Genomic DNA, 10875 nt, shown 5'->3' on the forward strand with positions numbered 1-10875 from the left:
CTATCTGAGCTTTTGAGGGTAAATAAGGTATACAAAGATGTCCCTTTGAGAGAACTGCCCCAGTGACAATCCGCTGTACATTTTTTGCAATTTTTCTTAAAGTGTAGATAAGTTATGGATGGGATAACTATCCACATATATTGAGTTGCTTAAAATCAATTGATGTAAATGTCACCTTGACTGGGTACAAAGTACAAAGCCCCTAATTATGACCGCCGCTAGCGTAGCTAGCGAAAGCGGTCATATAGGGATTGTCAAAGTTTTTTTTTTTTTTTTTTTTGTCATCTACTGAATTTTTTCGTCAACGATACCAGGGACACCGAAACATGAAATTTGGTGGGCATGTAGCCCCACTAGACTTTTACGGAAAAATTTCGTTTGGTCCCCGGGGGCCACTCCCCCCCCGCGCTGGGCCCCCCCAAACCCAAAAAATGCAGTTTTTCCTAAATAACTACCTGAACCGTGGCACCGAGGATGAAGAATTTTTTATGGTATGTTGGTCTACTAGACTTTTACGGAAAAATTTCGTTTGGTCCCCGGGGGCCACTTACCCCCCCGCGCTGGGGCCCCCGTGAATTTTTCGTCAACGATACCAGGGACACCGAAACACCGGGGAACATGAAATTTGGTGGGCATGTAGCCCCACTAGACTTTTACGGAAAAATTTCGTTTGGTCCCCGGGGGCCACTCCCCCCCCGCGCTGGGCCCCCCCAAACCCAAAAAATGCAGTTTTTCCTAAATAACTACCTGAACCGTGGCACCGAGGATGAAGAATTTTTTATGGTATGTTGGTCTACTAGACTTTTACGGAAAAATTTCGTTTGGTCTCCGGGGGCCACTTCCCCCCCCGCGCTGGGGCCCCCGTGAATTTTTCGTCAACGATACCAGGGACACCGAAACACCGGGGAACATGAAATTTGGTGGGCATGTAGCCCCACTAGACTTTTACGGAAAAATTTCGTTTGGTCCCCGGGGGCCACTCCCCCCCCTCGCTGGGCCCCCCCAAACCCAAAAAATGCAGTTTTTCCTAAATAACTACCTGAACCGTGGCACAGAGGATGAAGACATTTTTATGGTATGTTGGTCTTAAGGGCCCACATCAACCTAGCCCATAATCGATTGTCAAAGGTTTTTTTTTTTTTTTTTTTCGTCATCTGAATTTTTCGTCAACGATACCAGGGACACCGAAACACCGGGGAACATGAAATTTGGTGAGCATGTAGCCCCACTAGACTTTTACAGAAAAATTTCGTTTGGTCCCCGGGGGCCACTCCCCCCCCGCGCTGGGCCCCCCCAAACCCAAAAAATGCAGTTTTTCCTAAATAACTACTTGAACCGTGGAACCGAGGATGAAGAAATTTTTATGGTATGTTGGTCTTAAGGGCCCACATCAACCTAGCCCATAATCACTCATTTGTGATTTGCGCCCCTCCCATAAAAAATTAAAATGCAATATTATTCTGCTTTAATCGCCCCTATCTTCAGTGGAGATGTTCAGAACTGCACCATATTTCATGTGTATGATTAACTTGACATCCTCTGGGGGTATGCTAAGTTTCGTAGAATTTCATCCATGGGGGGGTATAAAATAAATTCATTTATGTGCACATTTAGTAACTGTACACTCATCGGCCTGTAGATGGTGCTGTTGAGCGAAGGGTTGCTGGTTTAGGATGATACTGTCACACACACACATGCAGGAATACAAACAAACGCAAGCATGCACACACACTGACATCCACAGGCACAGACACACACCCATACACACACATACAAATTCACATGCACAGACACACACACACAAACACACATGCGCACAGCCGCACACACATGTACGCACGCACACATACACGCACAGACACACACATACACAAACACACACACATACACACACACACAGACAGACATGCACATACTACTACTTTTTTTAGGTATCAGCCATATACCCGATTTACCAATACCCAATGTGTTATGCTTGGGCAGTATACTAATGACGTGGGTGGGACATGTTTCATGCCATGTTAGATCACATCCTGAGAGTCTACGCTTTCAGAAAATATATAGTTTATATAGTTGAATCAGTTTTCTCTTCATGGTACAGACCAAAATGTATTATGTGTACACTTTCTTCACCTAAATCCATAAAATCCCATTAATTTCAATGGGACATTTACTTAAGTGTTCTACTAGGTACAGTGGGAATGAGTTTAATTTTGTTAACATTGTTTTTTTAAAACTCTGGGACCAGGGCTACAAGATAAAACCACTTTTTTGGGGAAAAAATGTTTTTTATTTCAGTAAAACACAACAAACCCATGCCAAAGTCAGATAACAGACTTTTACCATCAACAGGCACCTCAACCGTTTGGTAGAGGTTTGTATGAATTGAATGGGAGGGTCCTTTGAAAAAAATTTTTTTTTCATACTTAGTATGTACAGTATAAGTATAAGTATATATACTATTTTGATCCCGTGAGGGAAATTTGGTCTCTGCATTTATCCCAATCCGTGAATTAGTGAAACACACTCAGCACACAGTGAACACACAGTGAGGTGAAGCACACACTAATCTCGGCGCAGTGAGCTGCCTGCAACAACAGCGGCGCTCGGGGAGCAGTGAGGGGTTAGGTGCCTTGCTCAAGGGCACTTCAGTCGCTTTTTACTGTTAACCACTGTTATGGATGTGACGTTTTCACATTATGGATGTTAAGTGTCTAAACTAATGACTTTTGATATAAAACTTAAATAGTAATGGCAAATAATTACAAAACTCTAAATTATCCATGATCCACAGGAATACTCCAGACAGTCTTTTAAAATATACAACTTATATACATAAACACGCAATACAGCCAAATTGCTCCACGTCATTTATTTTTGTGGAAAGCCAGTTCAGGCCTGAGCGGCGGTCATATTTTGTACCGCCATGCGGTACATCTAGTTGGACATGGTGAAGGAAAAAAATATGAGATGGGAGGAAAAAATATTTTTTTATATTATATATAGCATATAATTTCAATGCTTTCGTGTTTCCTTTCGTGTGTTCTTCGTGAGTGAACGTTAAGTTTCTCGGGGGAACGCAAACATTTTTGAACGGAAGCCAAGTTTATCAGGAGAACGCAAATGTTTTGCGAGCAAATGCAAAGTTTCCTTTAGTATGTCCCCCTAAAGGGACATGGTGGTGAAAACAAATATGAGATGGGAGGAAAAATAATAAATCAATGCATTTGCGTTCTCTCGCAAATGTTTTTCGTTCCCCCGAGAAACTATGTGTTCCCTCGCAAAACCTTATGAGCTCTTTGCGAGCGGACGCAAAGTTTCCCTGCGGAACGCAAAAGTTTTTGCAAGAGAACACAAAGGTTCTCGGGGAAATGCAAAACATTTGCGAGAGAACGTAAAAGCATTGACAATTTTTTTTCCTTCACCATGTCTCTTTACGGGCTCCGTACCGTATGATACAGTCGAGACACATGAAAGTAGCGCATGTTTCAGTATTTTGCAGTGGATGATGGAGAACATTAGGAAATATCAGACTGCTGAATGCAGAGATTGACCAATCAGAATCAAGTATTCCAGAGCGCCACATAACAGAGTACATAATAACCAGGTAAAATAATAACAAATTCCAGGAGCATTTACAATATAATAAAATAAAAGCTGATGTTGGAGGAGGATTGGGCTAGTTCTGTCTTGAGGATTGGGCTAGTTCTGTCTTAAGGATTAAATGAATGTTTCACATTATTAGGGAGATGAGGCGGTGAAACCCTGAACTATATTTTCTCAGGAAGTACCTGTACAAGCATAGATATATGTTCGCATAATGATAAAAAACATTTGGGAATAATTTTGCCTGCTCCCAATTTCAAGCAAGATAACGTAGTACTCTTATTCCCTATTAAGAGCTTTTAGGCTATTGGATTTACCAGCATGATCGGTACCACCAGCATCGGAGCTGACCTGTTCGTTTGCTTATCGTGTTAAAGCAAGGCCCACCCCCTCACATACCCTAATATGTGTAACCTTAGTTTGGCATAGCAGCTGCCTGGAGCTTTTGCCAATGCGAGTTTGTTGTTATTGTTGCCGTTTCTACCGTTATGTGGATGTAGATGTAGGAGGCAGAGAAAATGGCAACAGGTTTCTGCTGGTTTCTTTTCAGACAGTTTCCATGGCAATTGCAGAGAATCTTTCTCAGGTGGAGGGGCTTGCATGCCTGCTGCAATCCAGTAGCACGATGAGTTTTTCTAAATGGCCATAGGGGTGAGTATAAGGAAGGACAATCGCAATAAACAGTGTTTTTCAGTCAATCTGTTTTTGCAGGTCTATTGCATAATGACATTTTCTCATGGAATTGAGGAAGAAATCATGTTGCTGTGTGCACAAGACACTTGTGCAAACAGGTGACAGTGAGAGAACACTGGAAGGTAAAAGTAATGCTTTAACTGGGTTATAATTGTTTTGTTCTCACTGGAAGAACATTCCTATCAAAGATTCCCAAACCTTACCATGAACTGCTCATTAAATAAGCGATTATGTTGCTGAACCCCTTAACTCAGATACTTTTCCTGATTTATTACTAAAATACCATTTGTTAGGAATGTTGTTCGAAGATCAACGAGGATGTTGATGAGCATGTCCATACTCTGCAATATCGCAGTCACACTTGTTTATCCATAGTGCTTTGCTCTGATGTAACAATGAAATAAGGCATGTCACAAACTCATGTTGCAGCATAGCATTGGCTAGAGTGATTTAATCACTTTGTACTTTGAATGACAGCTCCCCCTGGGCATTTTATTTGGTACTGCAACCTGTGCAAGGTAAGTAAATGTCAATTGTATAAGGTTTTTTTCTGTTTTTGTCTGATGTCTGAAGCTCTGTTCAGTGTCCATGGAATTCTCTTTGTTACATCTCCAGATATGACTTGGCACTTGGGCTTTGCTGGAAACGGATATCTGAATTTTTTTTTTTTAATGGGTCAATATATTTAATGTGGCCTACCATCTTAGGTTTTTTAAAATCTGTTTATCTATTTTGTCTGTTCTGTTGTCATACAATAACAGCAAGAAAAAAGAACATTCTGTCATCATTTACTCACCTTCATGTCGTACCAAACCTCAGTGACTTTCTGTGGAACTCACAAGATTACATTCAAAAGACTATGCTAGTCTTTAATATCCAAGCAATAAATGGCTGCTTCATACAAGGAAAGAACATACCCCATTTGATCTAAATTTGAAGCATATGAGAGCTTTTTATGTGGAAAAGGCCGAAATTTATTGTAACTATGGGGGGAATGGGGGCATTAGAAAGTGGGTACTAATTGTGCTCAGTCACATGATTATCAATGCTAAAAAAAAAAAACAGCTTAATATTTTTGTGGAAACCATGATCCATTTTTTCAGAATTCTTTAAATAATAGAAAGTTCAAAAGTACACCATTTAATAAAAAATAAAAAAAGTAATGCATCCTTGCTGAATAAATGTATTAATTTCTTTAAAAAAAAAAAATCTTAGTGACCCCAAACTTTTGAGCGGTAATGTAAATATGAGCAATATATAATTATTTTGATGATTGTGGTATTATTTCTATTGTACTGACTTTTATTTGCATGTATTATGCATCACATGCAATGTAAAGTATGATTATAACGTTACAAAGAAAAGCGCCTTTCACTTCGATAAGAGACATATTTCCAGATACCAGTACCTGTCATTTGCTGGATAAATAAGATTTTAGCTCACAAATCCGCCTAGATGCACCATTCCCATGGGTCACATAATCTGAGTCTTGTGTTTTGGTATATGTGGCATCAGTGTAAATTCCTTTCAGTGATGTTGGGTTTTTTCCGTTAGCATAAAATCAGGCAGATACACAGGCAGATGAATTATTCAGTATGTCAAATAAATTCAATTTCCACCAACTTTGAAGTTAGGGGTATGTCTTTTTGCCCACTAAATAAAGCATTATTTGGGTTTTCTCTTTATTTTATTTTTTTACATCAAAACATGTCAAAATGTTTCCTGTTTATTCCTAAGTAGAATGAGGAAATAGTGGATTTACCATAAGCTGTAACCAGGGTTATTATAGTTCAAACTAAAACTATTTATGTTAATTGAAATACATTAAAATAAGTCACAAAAGCCACACAAAGAACGACGACTCAGAATCTAGAAAACAGAATCATTCTCAGCAACCTGTTTTTCCATAATGCATTAAAGCAGGCAAACCGCTCATGATCAGCCAGAGTTTAGAGGTCAGCCCGTCCCAACAGAAGCACTGCACCCCTCGCCCTCGACCTCAGGCCTCCGCCAGCACACTAGCCTAGCAACTATCCATGGCTAGTGTTACGTGCAACTGTCTCCCACTTGCCAGTATGGGAGTGAAAGCACAGATGCTCTTATGTGTGAGGGACAAACTAAATGAGTGCTGCTGTTTGGGCAAAAAGTCATGCCACTCATGATCCATTTAAAGTACAAAGTGAGTCAGACTCTGAACACAGATGGCTATAACCAGCCCCATTGCTTTTACTCAGCATCCGGGACCTGTAATCCATCTCTACTTCTTTCACTGTTGGTCTGTTGCTGGTAGTGTTTTGTAACTGGTTTCCAGCTGCATTCAACTGGGGTGCGTTTCCAAAAAAGCACTGTAAGCCAACTATGGTCGCAAGTTTCTTTGTTGGCAACGATGGAACTTGCGACCATAGTTGGTTTTGGGAAACGCGCCCCTGAGCAGAAGCTGGTACAACCTGGTAGACAAAATTCAACCAACAATCAAACCAGCTTGTGGTCGTTTTTAGAGTAGCTAGTCACTATATATTATATTTACATTGGATAATACAATATAATAAAAGAAGTATTATATTATGTTAAAATTTTATAGTAAGGTTTAATTCGTTAAAGGAACACGCCGACTTTTTGGGACTTTAGCTTATTCACCGTATCTCCCAAGTCCATACATACACTTTTATGGACTATATTCTCAGAAGGCGAAGCACTGCTACTTCTGCGGAGTGATTTACTCCAACTCTTGAGCGAGCTCTCTGCTCCTCACCACGGGGCTTCTCAGGTGCTGCGAGCAAATCACTCCACCCAAGTAGCAGTGCTTCGCCTTCTGAGAATATAGTTCCCAGTATGTGTACGGTTAGAAGATGGCTGTGTCTCATGTGACCTTGTTATTTGTACACGCTGTGACTATACAAATCACAACATGTAAATAGGAAAATGTTGGCGTTATTTTGTCACTTATTGGGAGCAGTATGCTAGCTGGAGCCGTTTACCTCCAGTCTTTGTGCTAAGCTAGGCTAGCGGTGGGTGTGTCAGACAGAGTTTCGGCACGCACGGAGATGAGAAGGGTATGTATGGACTTATCTAACTCTTGGGGATACGGTGAATAAGCTAAAGTCCCAAAAAGTCGGCGTGTTCCTTTAACGTTAGTTAAATACATTATTCAACATGAACCAGTTGTATTTTGATAAGGGGTTAGTTCAGGGTCAGAGGTCACTCTTCTGCCGCAATTTGACTTGCGTATGGCCGTTACCGGAAGTCAGTAATTCCTGGAAGAGCCAGGATATTATTTAATATTTAATATTTAAATATAATGTGTTTGGCTGAAAGAAGAAAGTCATATACACCTAGGATGGCTTCAGGGTGGGATAATTTTCATTTTTTAGTGAAATAAACCTTTCACATAATAAATGAATACTGCAACAAGTGTATTGCTCATTGTTAGTTAATGCATTAAATGTTAAACTAATGGGACATAATTGTAAAGTTTTACCTGTATTATATTATAAAAAAAATGAATGGCTTAATTTCAGATTATCTGAAAATTCCTGTGTAGGAATAATATTCAACATTATAGATATACTGTATGTATACTAATATTCAAAAGTTTGGGGTCAATAAGTTAATACCTAAGAAATTAATACCTAATTTGCAAGGATGCATTAAACTGATCAAGAGTGACAGTAAATACATGTTTGATGTATTTTCAAAAAGATATATTTTAAATAAATACTGTTCTTTTTATTAATCAAAGAATCATGAAAAAACGGTTTCCACAAAAATATTAAGCAGCACAACACTTAATCATTTATAATAAGAAGAAATGTTTCTTGAGCAGCAAATCAGCATATTAGAATGATTTCTGAAGGATCATGTGACACTGAAGACTGGAGTAATGATGCTGAAAATTCAGCTTTCCCATCACAGGAATAAAATACATTTAAAATATATATATAATCAGTAAATTATTTTAAATGACTGTATTTACTGTATTCTGAATAAATGCAGCCTTGGTGAGCATAAAGAGACTAATAAAAATCTTACTGATCTGACACCAAGCTTATGAATGTTAAAGGTATATTTATGACACACAGACATCTTTTGAATTTTTAACAATTTTCACAAAAAAATCTGTAAGAGCAGATGTTGACAATTACAAGTGCCAGGATTCCGATCTATTTGTGATAGAAAGTAACCGTGTTTCTGGGTTGCAGCCAACATTCGGCTGGTATCCAACCTGCACTCTCAGTTTTTGCAAACATCTCTGCACAGCTGTAGATTTTAAATGTATTTATGTTTTGTTATTTTTATTAACCAAAGATTACAATAAATGGCTTCCAAGTTAAAAGACAAGCTAAGCGTACGTTTACACAACAACAATGTACTAAAAACAGTACGCATGGTGGTCAACATTTTCCAAAATTTGCATTTTTGTACACAGAGATGATAACTGTATCATTTTCAAAAACGTGCACTTTGAAACCAGTCTTTCTTCTGTAAGAAAATAAAAGGCTTTCATGCTACAAAACAGACACAAGAGCACCATAAAAGTGGGCGTGCGCACTTTATTGTTAACTTTATAATGTCATTATTCAGATGTAACATCTGGGTTTTGAATAACATGGTAAAAGATGACAGAATTTGAATTTTGCAATAAGCAACAAAATTGCTTAAATCACCTTTCTTTCCCATTCTGACATTCAGTTTGGAGTTCAGGAGATTGTCTTGACCAGGACCACACCCCTAAATGCATTGAAGCAACTGCCATGTGATTGGTTGATTAGATAATTGCATTAATGAGAAATTGAACAGGTGTTCCTAATAATCCTTTAGGTGAGTGTATACAACGCTTTTCTTCCACAGCTACTGTCACTTTTCATTGTATGTTCACATGACAGTACTAAATGAAGTGGATTTTTCTTTCAGCGTTGATCCAGTGTCAGTCTAGCAACAGCGGTGAAGCACAACATGAGTCCTTTGAGATACGAGCTCACTACTAAGCCTGCAAGGCTTTTGTGTACAGCAGTTCAACTCTTAATTGCAAGAAAAAATAAGCGCAGTCCTCCACTTACCAAAGAGGCGGATGTTGCCATAGAAACGGTAAAGTACTTCAAGGCTTTGGTGAGCGAGAGGCCTTGGGTTTGATTGGCCTGGAGGTCTGACCGCAGGGGAAAGAGACCAGACACAACTCATACAGAAAACCCAAGGATAGATGAGAACCACAAGACCATGTTATAAATACTGCAGTGCTTGATATTGACCACATGCAACTGTAGAGCTTATCATATAGCTAATAAATCACATAACTGACTTCAACATAGCCCATGTAATACTTGACGACGGCTATGCATATCTTTTAGCACATCAGTTGTGTTTTAGTAGGTGTTTCACAAGAGGGAAAAAAAACGAACATATAGAATTCAGAAAGCTACTTTATGAGGACTTTAATGTGTTTTTCCCTTCGACTGTGCCTTAGGCGATCCACAGCCAAGAGTCTATTGAAAATACCAATGAGCTATACAGGCCAAGAGTTTACTGCAGTATTTGTGATTTGAAAAGTGTCAAAATGTCAGAACACTTCTAAAAAAAAATAGGCATTTAGCTATAAATAAATTAATAAAAAACATACTAATGACCTTACACTTGGGCAGAAGTCCTAGACTGAAAACAAAATGACTAGCAAACAAAAGGAACCAAATGTGCTCTTCATACCGACACGACAAAACAAATTGTGTTATTATCTGAGCTTGTTATTTTTAAACTAATGAGCTTAGCCGAATATTCTTCCATTCTTCATGAGAAAAAAAACAACTAATATGGTCAGACCAGTGTGAAGCTATCTGTATCCCTACAGCAATGTTTGTTGTTTGTTTAATAGAATCATTTAAATACTTTTTTATCAGGCATTAAACAAGGGCATCTTTCCTCACATCGTTTTGTATGACCCTCACAATAATGAAAATGTTAGGATGGGTAATTGCACAAGCTTTTGAAAAATATTATCATTTTTTTGTATCTGTATAGCCTTTTTGTTTCTTTGTTCTCTCACGAAGGTCAAAATTGACTTGCCAGAAAGGAATACCACAAAGCTGAGTAAATAACACTGTAATGCTTGCGGAGTGATAAGATTTTCATTCAGGGAGTTTAAAAAGTTCAAGAAGCTGCAGGTGAACTGCGCTTCAGTGGTTTACTAATACAGTGTATTCATTACTCTGTAAACACAGTCTGTATGGCTCTTCCGGCATCATTCACAGGCCGGGAGGAATGTGGGTTAGCAAGGCTAATCGTAATGTAGATTTCTATTGACTTGCCTATTGACGTTAGAGCTGCGTGAATGCAAATGTGTGCTGTGTGGATTGTTTGTAGTGTTAGCTCTTACAGTCAAAGCTTTTCATTTTAAAAGGTCTCAGTGTTGTGGTGACAACAATTGACTTCTAATAAATTGAATTAGCAACTGTATAAACAAGTGGATGGAAAATAGGCTGCCTGTATGGCATGTTAAAAAAAGCTTTTTGAGATTTTTCTTTTTTTATAATTAACAGAAAGTGGCATTAAAAAGCTTCTTTTGATAATAAAAAGGACAGTGGATCA

This window comes from Abramis brama (genome assembly GCF_963993115.1).
Source record: "Abramis brama genome assembly, chromosome: 23".
Taxonomy (NCBI): domain Eukaryota; kingdom Metazoa; phylum Chordata; class Actinopteri; order Cypriniformes; family Leuciscidae; genus Abramis; species Abramis brama.